The sequence below is a fragment of the Periplaneta americana genome, chromosome 1 (assembly GCF_040183065.1).
Source record: "Periplaneta americana isolate PAMFEO1 chromosome 1, P.americana_PAMFEO1_priV1, whole genome shotgun sequence".
Taxonomy (NCBI): Eukaryota; Metazoa; Arthropoda; class Insecta; order Blattodea; family Blattidae; genus Periplaneta; species Periplaneta americana.
The window spans coordinates 228,548,119-228,571,717 of record NC_091117.1 but is presented as its reverse complement, the minus strand read 5'-3'; the positions used below and the strand labels follow the sequence as shown (position 1 = coordinate 228,571,717).

The window sequence follows — 23,599 nt, the reverse complement described above, 5'->3', positions numbered from 1 at the left end:
GCGCTGGACGTGTTAAGTCCTATTCAGCTGTGCGCCCTGTTCACACCAGACTGAAATCTAGTCATACACATGTGTAGTTAGCCTCAATTGCAATGTAAGGTATGAACTCAATGACGTAAATGCATGTTATGTTAGCTCACTAGTTAAGTACAAAGTGCTGATCGCTTCCAAGCTAAGAGTCCACAGGAAGCATTCCTCCTTCATGTCATTTTGTTCATACTGACATTACTTTATTGTCACAAAATACAAAGTATACGGGCATAGTCAAACATTTATATTCAAATGTATATTTAAATATTATCATCAACATTATACAAACATTCCTTTGTTAAAATAGAATTAATAAATACATCCTGTTTCTACATTGCTTAATAAACTTATAACAGCACTCCCGTAATGTTATAGTCACTATACTGAAGGTTATTCATTACACATTGCATCTCCATCATCTATTTCTTCAACAGCTTCTCTTTACGAAATACTAGGCCTAATGACGTCGACATTTTATACTGTGAGCTTCCTATTAAGGGGAGGCAGAGGTGAAATTTTGAACAAAAGTGAAGAAAATTGGTTCTTCCCATTTTTAACTTTATACACTATATTTTCATATTCCGATGTAATTTTTTGTTTTTGTCCCTTTAAAGTATGAAATTAAAATCAAGATAACTGTATTACTATATTATTCTATACTATTATATACTATTCTATACTATTATATATACTATTATATTATATAAACTAATACTTATCAATATTTATATACCTTTTCTGAACATATAAATAAAAAGAAATATTGAAAATTTCTTACAATATGGTGCACGGAGGATTTTATATCAAACGATATAAAGTTTTATAAAATTATTAATATTTACAGAACTATTGTACTTAGAAAGTTGAAACTTGGTATGTGCATTACTAATAACATACTTAGTATCCATGATCAATTTCAAACAAATCGGATAAATTTTGAAATATTCACCTTTGCCTCCCCTTATCACTTGTTACATGTTGGATACTGAAAATCATTGACAATGAAATTAGTTTTTAAGCAGTTTACAGTATGTCGTTTAATGTTAAGAATTATTTGTTCTCTATTCCTTTATACATATTACACACACACACACATACGTATCTGTAGTGCAATTAAGGTGTTTAATACATTTAATGAAATAAACTTGTACTATTTAACTAAACCACTCACTCTTTCAACCTTGCCTTCTCCTCACATTCCAGCTCTCTATGTGTCCAGCTGTATCATGTCACGAGGACAGTGCTGCAAATACGACACCAGTCTGCGACATGAACGAAACATCACTATCAGGTAATCCAGCGACATACTGCCATCTACCCGAGGAATCAGCCTGCAAACATAAGCAATGTTATAGATCTAATACCTACATGTTTCAAATCAACAATGCAACAAAGATATTGTGACAGCGACGTGAGATTCGAACTCACGACCAGCGTCCCGCAAGAAAGCAGATCGCACAGGCTCCACGGAACATTGAGTGACGTCGCGCGGTGGAGAGAAGAGAGAGGGTGTATTACGTCACGCGACGAGTTTGCGCGCGCATCTGGTGCTGGTAGAGAGGAGAGGGCCCTGGATTTCTCTGGAATGCCATCTCTAGAGACGGGTGGAACCTTCGAGGCTACGTCGCTGTAATTATAAATTACGGTCGCGAAGGAACGACAGCAGTTTCAGAGTTTTCAGTTATTCAGTCAGTGAGAAAGCCAGAGCAAGGAAGCCAGTCTTGTGTACCGGAGTTCGTCTCAAGTGTGCGTCCGCAACTGCGTCAGCAGCCGAAGGCCTGAGTTCGAGTGCAGTGGACCGCAGTTGGAGGGACCTGAGTTCGAGTGCAGTGGACCGCAGTTGGAGGGACCCGAGTTCGAGTACAGTGAACTGTCTCTGAAGGTCTGTGGTTCGAGATACTGTGAACTCGAGTGACTGAGATAGAAGAACTGTGAACTGAGAACGGGTAGTTCTGATTTGTAAATAGTGCTTTGTAAATATTAGTTAAGATTAACAGTTCATTGCTGTGCGTAATAGTCCAAGTAAATTGTCATTGTCGTCGGTGGAGTGCTATAACGAATACTGTGTTGAGTGAAGATCCAATTGTTGACGAGAGCGTTTAAGGTGAATTGTAGAAAGGAATTATTGTTGTGACGAATAAATTACATTGCTGTTACTAATAAAATTCACACTATCATGAAATAAATAAACAAGACAAAGCAAATTAAGAACGCCAAAGGAAGAATATTCATAACGGAAAACCAAACATTCAAAACATATCCCACATTAGAATATATCAAATATAATCATGGAATTCAATCCAAAATAATAATTTCAGTTCGCAACATAGCCACAATTTTGAACAATGACTTCGTACCTCAATGAAGTCTTTTGAACAATTTGAAATCTATATTTTGTCCGTTGCAAGAATAATAAATGTCAGAAAATGTGAAATACGAGAAAACGACACTGCAGATGGTGTAATGTGTACAAAGTATAAAGCGTTTATTACTACAATAAATGTCCAAATAATTATGAAACGAATTATTAGATAATGAGTAAAAATTATATATATTTTAAAAACTACAACAAAGGAGCATCCAGATGAGACTAAACAAAACTAATTGCCACAATTTTGAACAAATCTGACATTTCTAAAGTCGAAGTGTACCTATTGGTAAACAATAATCAGTGTGAAGAGGAATTTTCTCACCGCAAAGGATAAAAAATTCAAAGCTGAAGAGCACGAGACTACAAAAAAAGAGGAACGGATATACTCGATTTTATGCGTGAAAATTAATGACCATATGGGGATGCTACAGTAAAAAGGGCGAGTCATTGAGCCACTTCCTCCCACTTGTGTAGAGAAAATTCTGTTTTGAACAGCCAAAATAACCATTTTTTTTAAATATCACGGCTCCTACCGTCCATATGCACGGGGACTGAGAGTTGAATTTAATACTACAGATAGAGTCAGTGGAGAAATATCCGCTGCATTTATTAGCTTTCTTCTCAATACACATACCACGGAGATATGGCGGCGAGAATGTAGGAGGAATAGAAGTTTAAGCCTTGGTATTTTGTCTCGATAATATGTTTGCGTTCAAGATTCACATTTTCATTATACCGTCTCCTAAGTAAGTAATCTGGGATTAAAAAAATATAACTCAACTCGAAATGGTCATTATTTCCGGTAATAAGCAGTACGTACAGTTAGAACAAAGCCGATGAGTGCGTTGAATACAGCTCGGAAAAATCTATTTTCAGTATAAAGAACAACTCTCTATCCCCGCGCGTTTGGACGGGAGAGGCCGGCAAAATTTCAAAAAATGGTCATTTTGACCTTCCAAAACAGACTTTTTTCTACACAAGGAAAACGAAGCGGATCAGAGGCCCGCCCTTTTAACTGTAGCACCCCCGCATCTTCCTTAGTAATCACCGCAAAAATCCAGCAAATCCGTCGCACTTTTTTCTAGCCCCAATTTTTGGGTACCTAAAATATTTGAGTCTCTAATTCCGGATATAATGACTATACCGAGGAACGGCATGCGGCCCTGTATTCCCCCTTGACTTACTTCTTACACGATAGCATCAAAATGACAATCGCGAACACTTTCTGATTTTCGAGAAAAAAAGGGGAAGGGTTTAAACCACTATTCCGCCGACATTCTAGCCGCCATAACTCCGCAGTACGTATAGTTAGAACAAAGCCGATGAGTGCGTTGAATACAGCTCGGAAACCTCTATTTTCAGTATAAAGGACAACTCTCTATTCCCGCGCGTTTGGACGGGAGAGGCCGGCAAATTAAAAAAAATGCTCATTTTGACCTTCCTAAACAGACTTTTTTCTACACAAGGAAAACGAAGCGGCTCAGAGGCCAGCCCTTTTAACTGTAGCAACCCCGCATCTTCCTTAGTAAACACCGCAAAAATCCAGCAAATCCGTCACACTCTTTTCTAGCCCCAATATTTGGGTACCTAAAATATATGAGTCTCTAATTCCGGAAATAATGGCCATACCGAGGAACGGCATGCGGCCCTGTATTCCCCCTTGACTTACTTCTTACACGATTTCATCAAAACGGCAATCGCGAACACTTTCTGATTTTCGAGAAAAAGAGAGGAAGGTAAACCACTATTCCGCCGACATTCTAGCCGCCATAACTCCGCGGTACTTATAGTTAGAACAAAGCCGATGTGTGCGTTGAATACAGCTCGGAAACCTCTATTCTCAGTATAAAGGACAACTCTCTATCCCCGCGCGTTTGCACGGGAGAGGTCGGCAAAATTTCAAAAAATGGTCATTTTGACCTTCCAAAACAGAATTTTTTCTACACAAGGAAAACGAAGCGGCTCAGAGGCCCGCCCTTTTAACTGTAGCACCCCCGCATCTTCCTTAGTAAACACCGCAAAAATCCAGCAAATCCGTCGCACTTTTTTCTAGCCCCAATTTTTGGGTACCTAAAATATTTGATTCTCTAATTCCGGAAATAATGGCCATACCGAGGAACGGCATGCGGCCCTGTATTCCCCCTTGACTTACTTCTTACACGATAGCATAAAAATGGCAATCGCGAAAACTTTCTGATTTTCGAGAAAAAAATGGGGAAGGGATTAAACCACTTTTCCGCCGACATTCTAGCCGCCATTACTACGCGGTACGTATAGCTAGAACAAAGACGATGTGTGCGTTGAATACAGCTCGGAAAACTCTATTTTCAGTATAAAGGACAACTCTCTATCCCCTCGCGTTTGGACGGGAGAGGCCGGCAAAATTTCAAAAAATGGTCATTTTGACCTTCCAAAACAGAATTTTTTCTACACAAGGAAAACGAAGCGGCTCAGAGGCCCGCCCTTTTAACTGTAGCACCCCCGCATCTTCCTTAGTAACCACCGCAAAAATCCAGCAAATCCGTCGCACTTTTTTCTTGCTCCAATTTTTGGGTACCTAAAATATTTGAGTCTCTAATTCCGGAAATAATGGCCATACCGAGGAACGGCATGCGGCCCTGTATTCCCCCTTGACTTACTTCTTACACGATAGCATCAAAATGGCAATCGCGAACACTTTCTGATTTTCGAGAAAAAAAGGGGAATGGTTAAAACCACTATTCCGCCGACATTCTAGCCGCCATAACTCCGCGGTACATATAGTTAGAACAAAGCCGCTGTGTGCGTTGAATACAGCACGGAAAACTCTATTTTCAGTATAAAGGACAACTCTCTATCCCCGCGCGTTTGAACGGGAGAGGCCGGTAAATTTTCAAAAAATGGTCATTTTGACCTTCCGAAACAGACTTTTTTCTACACAAGGAAAACGAAGCGGCTCAGAGGCGCGCCCTTTTAACTGTAGCACCCCCGCATCTTCCTTAGTAACCACCGCAAAAATCCAGCAAATCCGCCGCACTTTTTTCTAGCCCCAATTTTTGGGTACCTAAAATATTTGAGTCTCTAATTCCGGAAATAATGGCCATACCGAGGAACGGCATGCGGCCCTGTATTCCCCCTTGACTTAGTTCTTACACGATAGCATCAAAATGGCAATCGCGAACACTTTCTGATTTTCGACGGATTTCCGCCGACATTCTAGCCGCCATTACTCCGCGGTACGTATAGCTAGAACAAAGCCGATGTGTGCGTTGAATACAGCTCGGAAAACTCTATTTTAAGTATAAAGGACAACTCTCTATCCCCGCGCGTTTGGACGGGAGAGGCCGGCAAATTTTCAAAAAATGGTCATTTTGACCTTCCTAAACATACTTTATTCTACACAAGGTAAACGAAGCGGCTCAGAGGCCCGCCCTTTTAACTGTAGCACCCCCGCATCTTCCTTAGTAATCACCGCAAAAAATCCAGCAAATCCGGCGCACTTTTTTCTAGCCCCAATTTTTGGGTACCTAAAATATTTGAGTCTCTAATTCCGGAAATAATGGCCATACCGAGGAACGGCATGCGGCCCTGTATTCCCCCTTGACTTACTTCTTACACGATAGCATCAAAATGGCAATCGCGAACACTTTCTGATTTTCGAGAAATAAAGGGGAAGGGTTTAAACCACTATTCCGCCGACATTCTAGCCGCCATAACTCCGCGGTACGTACAGCTAGAACAAAGCCGATGTGTGCGTTGATTCCAGCTCGGAAAACTCTATTTTCAGTGTAAAGGACAACTCTCTATCCCCGCGCGTTTGGACGGGAGAGGCCGGCAAATTTTCAAAAAATGGTCATTTTGACCTTCCTAAACATACTTTATTCTACACAAGGAAAACGAAGCGGCTCAGAGGCGCGCCCTTTAAACTGTAGCACCCCCGCATGTTCCTTAGTAAAGACCGCAAAAATCCAGCAAATCCGTCGCACTTTTTTCTAGCCCCAATTTTTGGGTACCTTAAATATTTGAGTCTCTAATTCCGGAAATAATGGCCATACCGAGGAACGGTATGCGGCCCTGTATGCCCCCTTGACTTACTTCTTACACGATAGCATCAAAATGGCAATCGCGAACACTTTCTGATTTTCGAGACATTCTAGCCGCCATAACTCCGCCGATGTCTGCGTTGAATCCACCTCGGAAAACTCTATTTTCAGTATAAAGGACAACTCTCTATCCGCGCGCGTTTGGACGGGAGAGGCCGGCAAATTTTCAAAAAATGGTCATTTTGACCTTCCTAAACAGACTTTATTCTACACAAGGAAAACGAAGGGGCTCAGAGGCCCGCCCTTTTAACTGTAGCACCCCCGCATCTTCCTTAGTAATCACCGCAAAAAACCAGCAAATCCGTCGCAATTTTTTCTAGCCCAAATTTTTGGGTACCTAAAATATTTGAGTCTCTAATTCCTGAAATAATGGCCATACCGAGGAACGGCATGCGGCCCTGTATTCCCCCTTGACTTACTTCTTACACGATAGCATCAAAATGGCAATCGCGAACACTTTCTGATTTTCGAGAAAAAAAGGGGGAAGGGTTTTAACCAACTATTCCGCCGACATTCTAGCCGCCATTACTCCGCGGTACGTATAGCTAGAACAAAGCCGATGTGTGCGTTGAATACAGCTCGGAAAACTCTATTTTCAGTATAAAGGACAACTCTCTATCCCCGCGCGTTTGGACGGGAGAGGCCGAAAAAATTTCAAAAAATGGTCATTTTGACCTTCCAAAACAGACTTTATTCTACACAAGGAAAATGAAGCGGCTCAGAGGCCCGCCCTTTTAACTGTAGCACCCCCGCATGTTCCTTAGTAAACACCGCAAAAATCCAGCAAATCCGTCGCAATTTTTCTAGCCACAATTTTTGGGTACCTAAAATATTTGAGTCTCTAATTCCGGAAATAAGAATTGACATACCGAGGAACGGCATGCGGCCCTGTATTCCCCCTTGACTTACTTCTTACAAGATAGTATCAAAATGGCAATCGCGAACACTTTCTGATTTTCGAGAAAAAAAGGGGAAGGTTTTAAACCACTATTTCGCCGACATTCTAGCCGCCATTACTCCGCGGTACGTATAGCTAGAACAAAGCCGATGTCTGCGTTGAATACAGCTCGGAAAACTCTATTTTCAGTATAAAGGACAACTCTCTATCCCCGCGAGTTTGGACGGGAGAGGCCGAAAAATGTTTCAAAAAATGGTCATTTTGACCTTCCTAAACAGACTTTATTCTACACAAGGAAAACGAAGCGGCTCAGAGGCCCGCCCATTTAACTGTAGCACCCCCGCATCATCCTTAGTAATCACCGCAAAAATCCAGCAAATCCGTCGCACTTTTTTCTAACCCCAATTTTTGGGTACCTAAAATATTTGAGTCTCTAATTCTGGAAATAATGGCCATACCGAGGAACGGCATGCGGCCCTGTATTCCCCCTTGACTTACTTCTTACACGATAGCATCAAAATGGCAATCGCGAACACTTTCTGATTTTCGAGAAAAAAAGGGGGAAGGGTTTAACCAACTATTCCGCCGACATTCTAGCCGCCATTACTCCGCGGTACGTATAGCTAGAACAAAGCCGATGTGTGCGTAGAATACAGCTCGGAAAACTCTATTTTCAGTATAAAGGACAACTCTCTATCCCCGCGCGTTTGGACGGGAGAGGCCGAAAAATTTCCAAAAAATGGTCATTTTGACCTTCCAAAACAGACTTTATTCTACACAAGGAAAATGAAGCGGCTCAGAGGCCCGCCCTTTTAACTGTAGCACCCCCGCATGTTCCTTAGTAAACACCGCAAAAATCCAGCAAATCCGTCGCACTTTTTTCTAGCCACAATTTTTGGGTACCTAAAATATTTGAGTCTCTAATTCCGGAAATAAGAATTGCCATACCGAGGAACGGCATGCGGCCCTGTATTGCCCCTTGACTTACTTCTTACAAGATAGTATCAAAATGGCAATCGCGAACACTTTCTGATTTTCGAGAAAAAAAGGGGAAGGGTTTAAACCACTATTTCGCCGACATTCTAGCCGCCATATCTCCGCGGTACGTATAGCTAGAACAAAGCCGATGTGTGCGTTGAATACAGCTCGGAAAACTCTATTTTCAGTATAAAGGACAACACTCTATCCCCGCGCGTTTGGACGGGAGAGGCCGGCAAATTTTCAAAAAATGGTCATTTTGACCTTCCTAAACATACTTTATTCTACACAAGGAAAATGAAGCGGCTCAGAGGCCCGCCCTTTTAACTGTAGCACCACCGCATCTTCATTAGTAAACACCGCAAAAATCCAGCAAATCCGTCGCACTTTTTTCTAGCCACAATATTTGGGTACCTAAAATATTTGAGTCTCTAATCCCGGAAATAAGAATTGCCATACCGAGGAACGGCATGCGGCCCTGTATTGCCCCTTGACTTACTTCTTACAAGATAGTATCAAAATGGCAATCGCGAACACTTTCTGATTTTCGAGAAAAAAAGGGGAAGGGTTTTAAACCACTATTTCGCCGACATTCTAGCCGCCATATCTCCGCGGTACGTATAGCTAGAACAAAGCCGATGTGTGCGTTGAATACAGCTCGGAAAAATCTATTTTCAGTATAAAGGACAACTCTCTATCCCCGCGCGTTTGGACGGGAGAGGCCGAAAAAATTCCAAAAAATGGTCATTTTGACCTTCCAAAACAAACTTTATTCTACACAAGGAAAATGAAGCGGCTCAGAGGCCCGCCCTTTTAACTGTAGCACCCCCGCATCTTCCTTAGTAAACACCGCAAAAATCCAGCAAATCCGTCGCACTTTTTTCTAGCCACAATATTTGGGTACCTAAAATATTTGAGTCTCTAATCCCGGAAATAAGAATTGCCATACCGAGGAACGGCATGCGGCCCTGTATTGCCCCTTGACTTACTTCTTACAAGATAGTATCAAAATGGCAATCGCGAACACTTTCTGATTTTCGAGAAAAAAAAGGGAAGGGTTTTAAACCACTATTTCGCCGACATTCTAGCCGACATATCTCCGCGGTACGTATAGCTAGAACAAAGCCGATGTGTGCGTTGAATACAGCTCGGAAAACTCTATTTTCAGTGTAAAGGACAACACTCTATCCCCGCGCGTTTGGACGGGAGAGGCCGGCAAATTTTCAAAAAATGGTCATTTTGACCTTCCTAAACATACTTTATTCTACACAAGGAAAATGAAGCGGCTCAGAGGCCCGCCCTTTTAACTGTAGCACCACCGCATCTTCATTAGTAAACACCGCAAAAATCCAGCAAATCCGTCGCACTTTTTTCTAGCCACAATATTTGGGTACCTAAAATATTTGAGTCTCTAATCCCGGAAATAAGAATTGCCATACCGAGGAACGGCATGCGGCCCTGTATTGCCCCTTGACTTACTTCTTACAAGATAGTATCAAAATGGCAATCGCGAACACTTTCTGATTTTCGAGAAAAAAAGGGGAAGGGTTTTAAACCACTATTTCGCCGACATTCTAGCCGCCATATCTCCGCGGTACGTATAGCTAGAACAAAGCCGATGTGTGCGTTGAATACAGCTCGGAAAAATCTATTTTCAGTATAAAGGACAACTCTCTATCCCCGCGCGTTTGGACGGGAGAGGCCGAAAAAATTCCAAAAAATGGTCATTTTGACCTTCCAAAACAAACTTTATTCTACACAAGGAAAATGAAGCGGCTCAGAGGCCCGCCCTTTTAACTGTAGCACCCCCGCATCTTCCTTAGTAAACACCGCAAAAATCCAGCAAATCCGTCGCACTTTTTTCTAGCCACAATATTTGGGTACCTAAAATATTTGAGTCTCTAATCCCGGAAATAAGAATTGCCATACCGAGGAACGGCATGCGGCCCTGTATTGCCCCTTGACTTACTTCTTACAAGATAGTATCAAAATGGCAATCGCGAACACTTTCTGATTTTCGAGAAAAAAAAGGGAAGGGTTTTAAACCACTATTTCGCCGACATTCTAGCCGACATATCTCCGCGGTACGTATAGCTAGAACAAAGCCGATGTGTGCGTTGAATACAGCTCGGAAAACTCTATTTTCAGTATAAAGGACAACACTCTATCCCCGCGCGTTTGGACGGGAGAGGCCGGCAAATTTTCAAAAAATGGTCATTTTGACCTTCCTAAACATACTTTATTCTACACAAGGAAAACGAAGCGGCTCAGAGGCCCGCCCTTTTAACTGTAGCACCCCCGCATCTTCCTTAGTAATCACCGCAAAAATCCAGCAAATCCTTCGCACTTTTTTCTAGCCCCAATTTTTGGGTACCTAAAATATTTGAGTCTCTAATTCCGGAAATAATGGCCATACCGAGGAACGGCATGCGGCCCTGTATTCCCCCTTGACTTACTTCTTACACGATAGCATCAAAATGGCAATCGCGAACACTTTCTGATTTTCGAGAAAAAAAGGGGGAATGGCTTAACCAACTATTCCGCCGACATTCTAGCCGCCATTACTCCGCGGTACGTATAGCTAGAACAATGGCGATGTGTGCGTTGAATCCAGCTCGGAAAACTCTATTTTCAGTATAAAGGACAACTCTATATCCCCGCGCGTTTGGACGGGAGAGGCCGGCAAATTTACAAAAAATGGGCATTTTGACCTTCCAAAACAGACTTTATTCTACACAAGGAAAACGAAGCGGCTCAGAGGCCCGCCCTTTTAACTGTAGCACCCCCGCAAGTTCCTTAGTAAACACCGCAAAAATCCAGCAAATCCGTTGTACTTTTTTCTAGCCCCAATTTTTGGGTACCTAAAATATTTGAGTCTCTAATTCCGGAAATAATGGCCATACCGAGGAACGGCATGCGGCCCTGTATTCCCCCTTGACTTACTTCTTACACGATAGCATCAAAATGGCAATCGCGAACACTTTCTGAATTTCGAGAAAAAAGGGGAAGGGTTTAAACCACTATTCCGCCGACATTCTAGCCGCCATAACTCCGCGGTACGTATAGCTAGAACAAAGCCGATGAGTGCGTTGAATACAGCTCGGAAAACTCTATTTTCAGTATAAAGGACAACTCTATATCCCCGCGCGTTTGGACGGGAGAGGCCGGCAAATTTTCAAAAAATGGTCATTTTGACCTTCCTAAACAGACTTTATTCTACACAAGGTAAACGAAGCGGCTCAGAGGCCCGCCCTTTTAACTGTAGCACCCCCGCATCTTCCTTAGTAATCACCGCAAAAAATCCAGCAAATCCGGCGCACTTTTTTCTAGCCCCAATTTTTGGGCACCTAAAATATTTGAGTCTCTAATTCCGGAAATAATTGCCATACCGAGGAACGGCATGCGGCCCTGTATTCCCCCTTGACTTACTTCTTACACGATAGCATCAAAATGGCAATCGCGAACACTTTCTGATTTTCGAGAAAAAAAGGGGAAGGGTTTAAACCACTATTCCGCCGACATTCTAGCCGCCATAACTCCGCGGTAAATATAGCTAGAACTAAGCCGATGTGTGCGTTGAATACAGCTCGGAAAACTCTATTTTCAGTATAAAGGACAACTCTCTATCCCCGCGCATTTGGACGGGAGAGGCCGGCAAATTTTCAAAAAATGGTCATTTTGACCTTCTTAAACAGACTTTATTCTACACAAGGAAAACGAAGCGGCTCAGAGGCCCGCCCTTTTAACTGTAGCACCCCCGCATCTTCCTTAGTAACCACCGCAAAAATCCAGCAAATCCGTCGCACTTTTTTCTAGCCCCAATTTTTGGGTACCTAAAATATTTGAGTCTCTAATTCCGGAAATAATGGCCATACCGAGGAACGGCATGCGGCCCTGTATTCCCCCTTGACTTACTTCTTACACGATAGCATCAAAATGGCAATCGCGAACACTTTCTGATTTTCGAGAAAAAAAAGGGGGAAGGGTTTAAACCACTATTCCGCCGACATTCTAGCCGCCATTACTCCGCGGTACGTATAGCTAGAACAAAGCCGATGTGTGCGTTGAATACAGCTCGGAAAACTCTATTTTAATTATAAAGGACAACTCTCTATCCCCGCGCGTTTGGACGGGAGAGGCCGAAAAATTTTCAAAAAATGGTCATTTTGACCTTCCAAAACAGACTTTATTCTACACAAGGAAAACGAAGCGGCTCAGAGGCCCGCCCTTTTAACTGTAGCACCCCTGCATGTTCCTTAGTAAACACCGCAAAAATCCAGCAAATCCGTCGCACTTTTTTCTAGTCCCAATTTTTGGGTACCTAAAATATTTGAGTCTCTAATTCCGGAAATAATGGCCATACCGAGGAACGGCATGAGGCCCTGTATTCCCCCTTGACTTACTTCTTACACGATAGCATCAAAATGGCAATCGCGAACACTTTCTGTTTTTCGAGACATTCTAGCCGCCATAACTCCGCGGTACGTATAGCTAGAACAAAGCCGATGTCTGCGTTGAATCCACCTCGGAAAACTCTATTTTCAGTAATAAGGACAACTCTCTATCCGCGCGCATTTGGACGGGAGAGGCCGAAAAAATATCAAAAAATGGTCATTTTGACCTTCCTAAACAGACTTTATTCAACACAAGGAAAAGGAAGCGGCTCAGAGGCCCGCCCTTTTAACTGTAGCACCCCCGCATCTTCCTTAGTAATCACCGCAAAAATCCAGCAAATCCGTCGCACTTTTTTCTAGCCCCAATTTTTTGGTACCTAAAATATTTGAGTCTCTAATTCCGGAAATAATGGCCATACCGAGGAACGGCATGGGGCCCTGTATTCCCCCTTGACTTACTTCTTACACGATAGCATCAAAATGGCAAACGCGAACACTTTCTGATTTTCGAGAAAAAAAGGGGGAAGGGTTTAAACCACTATTCCGCCGACATTCTAGCCGCCATTACTCCGCGGTACGTATAGCTAAAACAAAGCCGATGTGTGCGTTGAATACAGCTCGGAAAACTCTATTTTCAGTATAAAGGACAACACTCTATCCCCGCGCGTTTGGACGGGAGAGGACGGCAAATTTTCAAAAAATGGTCATTTTGACCTTCCTAAACATACTTTATTCTACACAAGGAAAACGAAGCGGCTCAGAGGCCCGCCCTTTTAACTGTAGCACCCCCGCATGTTCCTTAGTAAACACCGCAAAAATCCAGCAAATCCGTCGCACTTTTTTCTAGCCCCAATTTTTGGGTACCTAAAATATTTGAGTCTCTAATTCCGGAAATAATGGCCATACCGAGGAACGGCATGCGGCCCTGCATTCCCCCTTGACTTACTTCTTACACGATAGCATCAAAATGGCAATCGCGAACACTTTCTGTTTTTCGAGACATTCTAGCCGCCATAACTCCGCGGTACGTATAGCTAGAACAAAGTCGATGTCTGCGTTGAATCCACCTCGGAAAACTCTATTTTCAGTATAAAGGACAACTCTCTATCCGCGCGCGTATGGACGGGAGAGGCCGGCAAATTTTCAAAAAATGGTCATTTTGACCTTCCTAAACAGGCTTTATTCTACACAAGGAAAACGAAGGGGCTCAGAGGCCCGCCCTTTTAACTGTAGCACCCCCGCATCTTCCTTAGTAATCATCGCACAAAACCAGCAAATCCGTCGCAATTTTTTCTAGCCCAAATTTTTGGGTACCTAAAATATTTGAGTCTCTAATTCCTGAAATAATGGCCATACCGAGGAACGGCATGCGGCCCTGTATTCCCCCTTGACTTACTTCTTACACGATAGCATCAAAATGGCAATCGCGAACACTTTCTGAATTTCGAGAAAAAAGGGGAAGGGTTTAAACCAATATTCCGCCGACATTCTAGCCGCCATAACTCCGCGGTACGTATAGCTAGAACAAAGCCGATGAGTGCGTTGAATACAGCTCGGAAAACTCTATTTTCAGTATAAAGGACAACTCTCTATCCCCGCGCGTTTGGACGGGAGAGGCCGAAAAAATTCCAAAAAATGGTCATTTTGACCTTCCAAAACAAACTTTATTCTACACAAGGAAAATGAAGCGGCTCAGAGGCCCGCCCTTTTAACTGTAGCACCCCCGCATCTTCCTTAGTAAACACCGCAAAAATCCAGCAAATCCGTCGCACTTTTTTCTAGCCACAATATTTGGGTACCTAAAATATTTGAGTCTCTAATCCCGGAAATAAGAATTGCCATACCGAGGAACGGCATGCGGCCCTGTATTGCCCCTTGACTTACTTCTTACAAGATAGTATCAAAATGGCAATCGCGAACACTTTCTGATTTTCGAGAAAAAAAGGGGAAGGGTTTTAAACCACTATTTCGCCGACATTCTAGCCGCCATATCTCCGCGGTACGTATAGCTAGAACAAAGCCGATGTGTGCGTTGAATACAGCTCGGAAAAATCTATTTTCAGTATAAAGGACAACTCTCTATCCCCGCGCGTTTGGACGGGAGAGGCCGAAAAAATTCCAAAAAATGGTCATTTTGACCTTCCAAAACAAACTTTATTCTACACAAGGAAAATGAAGCGGCTCAGAGGCCCGCCCTTTTAACTGTAGCACCCCCGCATCTTCCTTAGTAAACACCGCAAAAATCCAGCAAATCCGTCGCACTTTTTTCTAGCCACAATATTTGGGTACCTAAAATATTTGAGTCTCTAATCCCGGAAATAAGAATTGCCATACCGAGGAACGGCATGCGGCCCTGTATTGCCCCTTGACTTACTTCTTACAAGATAGTATCAAAATGGCAATCGCGAACACTTTCTGATTTTCGAGAAAAAAAGGGGAAGGGTTTTAAACCACTATTTCGCCGACATTCTAGCCGACATATCTCCGCGGTACGTATAGCTAGAACAAAGCCGATGTGTGCGTTGAATACAGCTCGGAAAACTCTATTTTCAGCATAAAGGACAACACTCTATCCCCGCGCGTTTGGACGGGAGAGGCCGGCAAATTTTCAAAAAATGGTCATTTTGACCTTCCTAAACATACTTTATTCTACACAAGGAAAACGAAGCGGCTCAGAGGCCCGCCCTTTTAACTGTAGCACCCCCGCATCTTCCTTAGTAATCACCGCAAAAATCCAGCAAATCCTTCGCACTTTTTTCTAGCCCCAATTTTTGGGTACCTAAAATATTTGAGTCTCTAATTCCGGAAATAATGGCCATACCGGGGAACGGCATGCGGCCCTGTATTCCCCCTTGACTTACTTCTTACACGATAGCATCAAAATGGCAATCGCGAACACTTTCTGATTTTCGAGAAAAAAAGGGGGAATGGCTTAACCAACTATTCCGCCGACATTCTAGCCGCCATAACTCCGCGGTACGTATAGCTAGATCAATGGCGATGTGTGCGTTGAATCCAGCTCGGAAAACTCTATTTTCAGTATAAAGGACAACTCTATATCTCCGCGCGTTTGGACGGGAGAGGCCGGCAAATTTACAAAAAATGGGCATTTTGACCTTCCAAAACAGACTTTATTCTACACAAGGAAAACGAAGCGGCTCAGAGGCCCGCCCTTTTAACTGTAGCACCCCCGCAAGTTCCTTAGTAAACACCGCAAAAGTCCAGCAAATCCGTTGTACTTTTTTCTAGCCCCAATTTTTGGGTACCTAAAATATTTGAGTCTCTAATTCCGGAAATAATGGCCATACCGAGGAACGGCATGCGGCCCTGTATTCCCCCTTGACTTACTTCTTACACGATAGCATCAAAATGGCAATCGCGAACACTTTCTGATTTTCGAGAAAAAAAGGGGAAGGGTTTAAACCACTATTCCGCCGACATTCTAGCCGCCATAACTCCGCGGTAAATATAGCTATTACTAAGCCGATGTGTGCGTTGAATACAGCTCGGAAAACTCTATTTTCAGTATAAAGGACAACTCTCTATCCCCGCGCATTTGGACGGGAGAGGCCGGCAAATTTTCAAAAAATGGTCATTTTGACCTTCTTAAACAGACTTTATTCTACACAAGGAAAACGAAGCGGCTCAGAGGCCCGCCCTTTTAACTGTAGCACCCCCGCATCTTCCTTAGTAACCACCGCAAAAATCCAGCAAATCCGTCGCACTTTTTTCTAGCCCCAATTTTTGGGTACCTAAAATATTTGAGTCTCTAATTCCGGAAATAATGGCCATACCGAGGAACGGCATGCGGCCCTGTATTCCCCCTTGACTTACTTCTTACACGATAGCATCAAAATGGCAATCGCGAACACTTTCTGATTTTCGAGAAAAAAAGGGGGAAGGGTTTAAACCACTATTCCGCCGACATTCTAGCCGCCATTACTCCGCGGTACGTATAGCTAGAACAAAGCCGATGTGTGCGTTGAATACAGCTCGGAAAACTCTATTTTAATTATAAAGGACAACTCTCTATCCCCGCGCGTTTGGACGGGAGAGGCCGAAAAATTTTCAAAAAATGGTCATTTTGACCTTCCAAAACAGACTTTATTCTACACAAGGAAAACGAAGCGGCTCAGAGGCCCGCCCTTTTAACTGTAGCACCCCCGCATGTTCCTTAGTAAACACCGCAAAAATCCAGCAAATCCGTCGCACTTTTTTCTAGTCCCAATTTTTGGGTACCTAAAATATTTGAGTCTCTAATTCCGGAAATAATGGCCATACCGAGGAACGGCATGAGGCCCTGTATTCCCCCTTGACTTACTTCTTACACGATAGCATCAAAATGGCAATCGCGAACACTTTCTGTTTTTCGAGACATTCTAGCCGCCATAACTCCGCGGTACGTATAGCTAGAACAAAGCCGATGTCTGCGTTGAATCCACCTCGGAAAACTCTATTTTCAGTATAAAGGACAACTCTCTATCCGCGCGCATTTGGACGGGAGAGGCCGAAAAAATATCAAAAAATGGTCATTTTGACCTTCCTAAACAGACTTTATTCAACACAAGGAAAACGAAGCGGCTCAGAGGCCCGCCCTTTTAACTGTAGCACCCCCGCATCTTCCTTAGTAATCACCGCAAAAATCCAGCAAATCCGTCGCACTTTTTTCTAGCCCCAATTTTTTGGTACCTAAAATATTTGAGTCTCTAATTCCGGAAATAATGGCCATACCGAGGAACGGCATGGGGCCCTGTATTCCCCCTTGACTTACTTCTTACACGATAGCATCAAAATGGCAAACGCGAACACTTTCTGATTTTCGAGAAAAAAAGGGGGAAGGGTTTAAACCACTATTCCGCCGACATTCTAGCCGCCATTACTCCGCGGTACGTACAGCTAGAACAAAGCCGATGTGTGCGTTGAATACAGCTCGGAAAACTCTATTTTCAGTATAAAGGACAACACTCTATCCCCGCGCGTTTGGACGGGAGAGGCCGGCAAATTTTCAAAAAATGGTCATTTTGACCTTCCTAAACATACTTTATTCTACACAAGGAAAACGAAGCGGCTCAGAGGCCCGCCCTTTTAACTGTAGCACCCCCGCATCTTCCTTAGTAATCACCGCAAAAAATCCAGCAAATCCGGCGCACTTTTTTCTAGCCCCAATTTTTGGGTACCTAAAATATTTGAGTCTCTAATTCCGGAAATAATGGCCATACCGAGGAACGGCATGCGGCCCTGTATTCCCCCTTGACTTACTTCTTACACGATAGCATCAAAATGGCAATCGCGAACACTTTCTGATTTTCGAGAAAAAAAGGGGGAAGGGTTTAAACCACTATTCCGCCGACATTCTAGCCGCCATTACTCCGCGGTACGTATAGCTAGAACAAAGCCGATGTGTGCGTTGAATACAGCTCGGAAAACTCTATTTTAATTATAAAGGACAACTCTCTATCCCCGCGCGTATGGACGGGAGAGGCCGAAAAATTTTCAAAAAATGGTCATTTTGACCTTCCAAAACAGACTTTATTCTACACAAGGAAAACGAAGCGGCTCAGAGGCCCGCCCTTTTAACTGTAGCACCCCCGCATGTTCCTTAGTAAACACCGCAAAAATCCAGCAAATCCGTCGCACTTTTTTCTAGCCCCAATTTTTGGGTACCTAAAATATTTGAGTCTCTAATTCCGGAAATAATGGCCATACCGAGGAACGGCATGCGGCCCTGTATTCCCCCTTGACTTACTTCTTACACGATAGCATCAAAATGGCAATCGCGAACACTTTCTGTTTTTCGAGACATTCTAGCCGCCATAACTCCGCGGTACGTATAGCTAGAACAAAGTCGATGTCTGCGTTGAATCCACCTCGGAAAACTCTATTTTCAGTATAAAGGACAACTCTCTATCCGCGCGCGTTTGGACGGGAGAGGCCGGCAAATTTTAAAAAAATGGTCATTTTGACCTTCCTAAACAGGCTTTATTCTACACAAGGAAAACGAAGGGGCTCAGAGGCCCGCCCTTTTAACTGTAGCACCCCCGCATCTTCCTTAGTAATCATCGCAAAAAACCAGCAAATCCGTCGCAATTTTTTCTAGCCCAAATTTTTGGGTACCTAAAATATTTGAGTCTCTAATTCCTGAAATAATGGCCATACCGAGGAACGGCATGCGGCCCTGTATTCCCCCTTGACTTACTTCTTACACGATAGCATCAAAATGGCAATCGCGAACACTTTCTGAATTTCGAGAAAAAAGGGGAAGGGTTTAAACCAATATTCCGCCGACATTCTAGCCGCCATAACTCCGCGGTACGTATAGCTAGAACAAAGCCGATGAGTGCGTTGAATACAGCTCGGAAAACTCTATTTTCAGTATAAAGGACAACTCTCTATCCCCGCGCGTTTGGACGGGAGAGGCCGAAAAAATTCCAAAAAATGGTCATTTTGACCTTCCAAAACAAACTTTATTCTACACAAGGAAAATGAAGCGGCTCAGAGGCCCGCCCTTTTAACTGTAGCACCCCCGCATCTTCCTTAGTAAACACCGCAAAAATCCAGCAAATCCGTCGCACTTTTTTCTAGCCACAATATTTGGGTACCTAAAATATTTGAGTCTCTAATCCCGGAAATAAGAATTGCCATACCGAGGAACGGCATGCGGCCCTGTATTGCCCCTTGACTTACTTCTTACAAGATAGTATCAAAATGGCAATCGCGAACACTTTCTGATTTTCGAGAAAAAAAGGGGAAGGGTTTTAAACCACTATTTCGCCGACATTCTAGCCGCCATATCTCCGCGGTACGTATAGCTAGAACAAAGCCGATGTGTGCGTTGAATACAGCTCGGAAAAATCTATTTTCAGTATAAAGGACAACTCTCTATCCCCGCGCGTTTGGACGGGAGAGGCCGAAAAAATTCCAAAAAATGGTCATTTTGACCTTCCAAAACAAACTTTATTCTACACAAGGAAAATGAAGCGGCTCAGAGGCCCGCCCTTTTAACTGTAGCACCCCCGCATCTTCCTTAGTAAACACCGCAAAAATCCAGCAAATCCGTCGCACTTTTTTCTAGCCACAATATTTGGGTACCTAAAATATTTGAGTCTCTAATCCCGGAAATAAGAATTGCCATACCGAGGAACGGCATGCGGCCCTGTATTGCCCCTTGACTTACTTCTTACAAGATAGTATCAAAATGGCAATCGCGAACACTTTCTGATTTTCGAGAAAAAAAGGGGAAGGGTTTTAAACCACTATTTCGCCGACATTCTAGCCGACATATCTCCGCGGTACGTATAGCTAGAACAAAGCCGATGTGTGCGTTGAATACAGCTCGGAAAACTCTATTTTCAGCATAAAGGACAACACTCTATCCCCGCGCGTTTGGACGGGAGAGGCCGGCAAATTTTCAAAAAATGGTCATTTTGACCTTCCTAAACATACTTTATTCTACACAAGGAAAACGAAGCGGCTCAGAGGCCCGCCCTTTTAACTGTAGCACCCCCGCATCTTCCTTAGTAATCACCGCAAAAATCCAGCAAATCCTTCGCACTTTTTTCTAGCCCCAATTTTTGGGTACCTAAAATATTTGAGTCTCTAATTCCGGAAATAATGGCCATACCGAGGAACGGCATGCGGCCCTGTATTCCCCCTTGACTTACTTCTTACACGATAGCATCAAAATGGCAATCGCGAACACTTTCTGATTTTCGAGAAAAAAAGGGGGAATGGCTTAACCAACTATTCCGCCGACATTCTAGCCGCCATAACTCCGCGGTACGTATAGCTAGAACAATGGCGATGTGTGCGTTGAATCCAGCTCGGAAAACTCTATTTTCAGTATAAAGGACAACTCTATATCTCCGCGCGTTTGGACGGGAGAGGCCGGCAAATTTACAAAAAATGGGCATTTTGACCTTCCAAAACAGACTTTATTCTACACAAGGAAAACGAAGCGGCTCAGAGGCCCGCCCTTTTAACTGTAGCACCCCCGCAAGTTCCTTAGTAAACACCGCAAAAATCCAGCAAATCCGTTGTACTTTTTTCTAGCCCCAATTTTTGGGTACCTAAAATATTTGAGTCTCTAATTCCGGAAATAATGGCCATACCGAGGAACGGCATGCGGCCCTGTATTCCCCCTTGACTTACTTCTTACACGATAGCATCAAAATGGCAATCGCGAACACTTTCTGAATTTCGAGAAAAAAGGGGAAGGGTTTAAACCACTATTCCGCCGACATTCTAGCCGCCATAACTCCGCGGTACGTATAGCTAGAACAAAGCCGATGAGTGCGTTGAATACAGCTCGGAAAACTCTATTTTCAGTATAAAGGACAACTCTATATCCCCGCGCGTTTGGACGGGAGAGGCCGGCAAATTTTCAAAAAATGGTCATTTTGACCTTCCTAAACAGACTTTATTCTACACAAGGTAAACGAAGCGGCTCAGAGGCCCGCCCTTTTAACTGTAGCACCCCCGCATCTTCCTTAGTAATCACCGCAAAAAATCCAGCAAATCCGGCGCACTTTTTTCTAGCCCCAATTTTTGGGTACCTAAAATATTTGAGTCTCTAATTCCGGAAATAATGGCCATACCGAGGAACGGCATGCGGCCCTGTATTCCCCCTTGACTTACTTCTTACACGATAGCATCAAAATGGCAATCGCGAACACTTTCTGATTTTCGAGAAAAAAAGGGGGAATGGCTTAACCAACTATTCCGCCGACATTCTAGCCGCCATAACTCCGCGGTACGTATAGCTAGAACAATGGCGATGTGTGCGTTGAATCCAGCTCGGAAAACTCTATTTTCAGTATAAAGGACAACTCTATATCTCCGCGCGTTTGGACGGGAGAGGCCGGCAAATTTACAAAAAATGGGCATTTTGACCTTCCAAAACAGACTTTATTCTACACAAGGAAAACGAAGCGGCTCAGAGGCCCGCCCTTTTAACTGTAGCACCCCCGCAAGTTCCTTAGTAAACACCGCAAAAATCCAGCAAATCCGTTGTACTTTTTTCTAGCCCCAATTTTTGGGTACCTAAAATATTTGAGTCTCTAATTCCGGAAATAATGGCCATACCGAGGAACGGCATGCGGCCCTGTATTCCCCCTTGACTTACTTCTTACACGATAGCATCAAAATGGCAATCGCGAACACTTTCTGAATTTCGAGAAAAAAGGGGAAGGGTTTAAACCACTATTCCGCCGACATTCTAGCCGCCATAACTCCGCGGTACGTATAGCTAGAACAAAGCCGATGAGTGCGTTGAATACAGCTCGGAAAACTCTATTTTCAGTATAAAGGACAACTCTATATCCCCGCGCGTTTGGACGGGAGAGGCCGGCAAATTTTCAAAAAATGGTCATTTTGACCTTCCTAAACAGACTTTATTCTACACAAGGTAAACGAAGCGGCTCAGAGGCCCGCCCTTTTAACTGTAGCACCCCCGCATCTTCCTTAGTAATCACCGCAAAAAATCCAGCAAATCCGGCGCACTTTTTTCTAGCCCCAATTTTTGGGTACCTAAAATATTTGAGTCTCTAATTCCGGAAATAATGGCCATACCGAGGAACGGCATGCGGCCCTGTATTCCCCCTTGACTTACTTCTTACACGATAGCATCAAAATGGCAATCGCGAACACTTTCTGATTTTCGAGAAAAAAAGGGGAATGGTTTAAACCACTATTCCGCCGACATTCTAGCCGCCATAACTCCGCGGTAAATATAGCTAGAACTAAGCCGATGTGTGCGTTGAATACAGCTCGGAAAACTCTATTTTCAATATAAAGGACAACTCTCTATCCCCGCGCATTTGGACGGGAGAGGCCGGCAAATTTTCAAAAAATGGTCATTTTGACCTTCTTAAACAGACTTTATTCTACACAAGGAAAACGAAGCGGCTCAGAGGCCCGCCCTTTTAACTGTAGCACCCCCGCATCTTCCTTAGTAACCACCGCAAAAATCCAGCAAATCCGTCGCACTTTTTTCTAGCCCCAATTTTTGGGTACCTAAAATATTTGAGTCTCTAATTCCGGAAATAATGGCCATACCGAGGAACGGCATGCGGCCCTGTATTCCCCCTTGACTTACTTCTTACACGATAGCATCAAAATGGCAATCGCGAACACTTTCTGATTTTCGAGAAAAAAAGGGGGAAGGGTTTAAACCACTATTCCGCCGACATTCTAGCCGCCATTACTCCGCGGTACGTATAGCTAGAACAAAGCCGATGTGTGCGTTGAATACAGCTCGGAAAACTCTATTTTAATTATAAAGGACAACTCTCTATCCCCACGCGTTTGGACGGGAGAGGCCGAAAAATTTTCAAAAAATGGTCATTTTGACCTTCCAAAACAGACTTTATTCTACACAAGGAAAACGAAGCGGCTCAGAGGCCCGCCCTTTTAACTGTAGCACCCCCGCATGTTCCTTAGTAAACACCGCAAAAATCCAGCAAATCCGTCGCACTTTTTTCTAGTCCCAATTTTTGGGTACCTAAAATATTTGAGTCTCTAATTCCGGAAATAATGGCCATACCGAGGAACGGCATGAGGCCCTGTATTCCCCCTTGACTTACTTCTTACACGATAGCATCAAAATGGCAATCGCGAACACTTTCTGTTTTTCGAGACATTCTAGCCGCCATAACTCCGCGGTACGTATAGCTAGAACAAAGCCGATGTCTGCGTTGAATCCACCTCGGAAAACTCTATTTTCAGTATAAAGGACAACTCTCTATCCGCGCGCATTTGGACGGGAGAGGCCGAAAAAATATCAAAAAATGGTCATTTTGACCTTCCTAAACAGACTTTATTCAACACAAGGAAAACGAAGCGGCTCAGA

At 43.5% G+C, this 23,599-nt stretch overlaps 1 long non-coding RNA gene across 1 annotated transcript in view; it reads right to left on the bottom strand.

Annotated features, from left to right (window-relative positions):
- Positions 1 to 373: 373 nt before the first annotated feature.
- The window catches only part of LOC138709894 (uncharacterized), a 92,462-nt gene continuing 69,236 nt past the window's right edge, over positions 374 to 23,599 (bottom strand). The window contains exon 5 of the long non-coding RNA XR_011334999.1: positions 374 to 1,361. This is a non-coding gene — a long non-coding RNA (uncharacterized lncRNA). The remainder of the gene's footprint in view (positions 1,362 to 23,599) is intronic.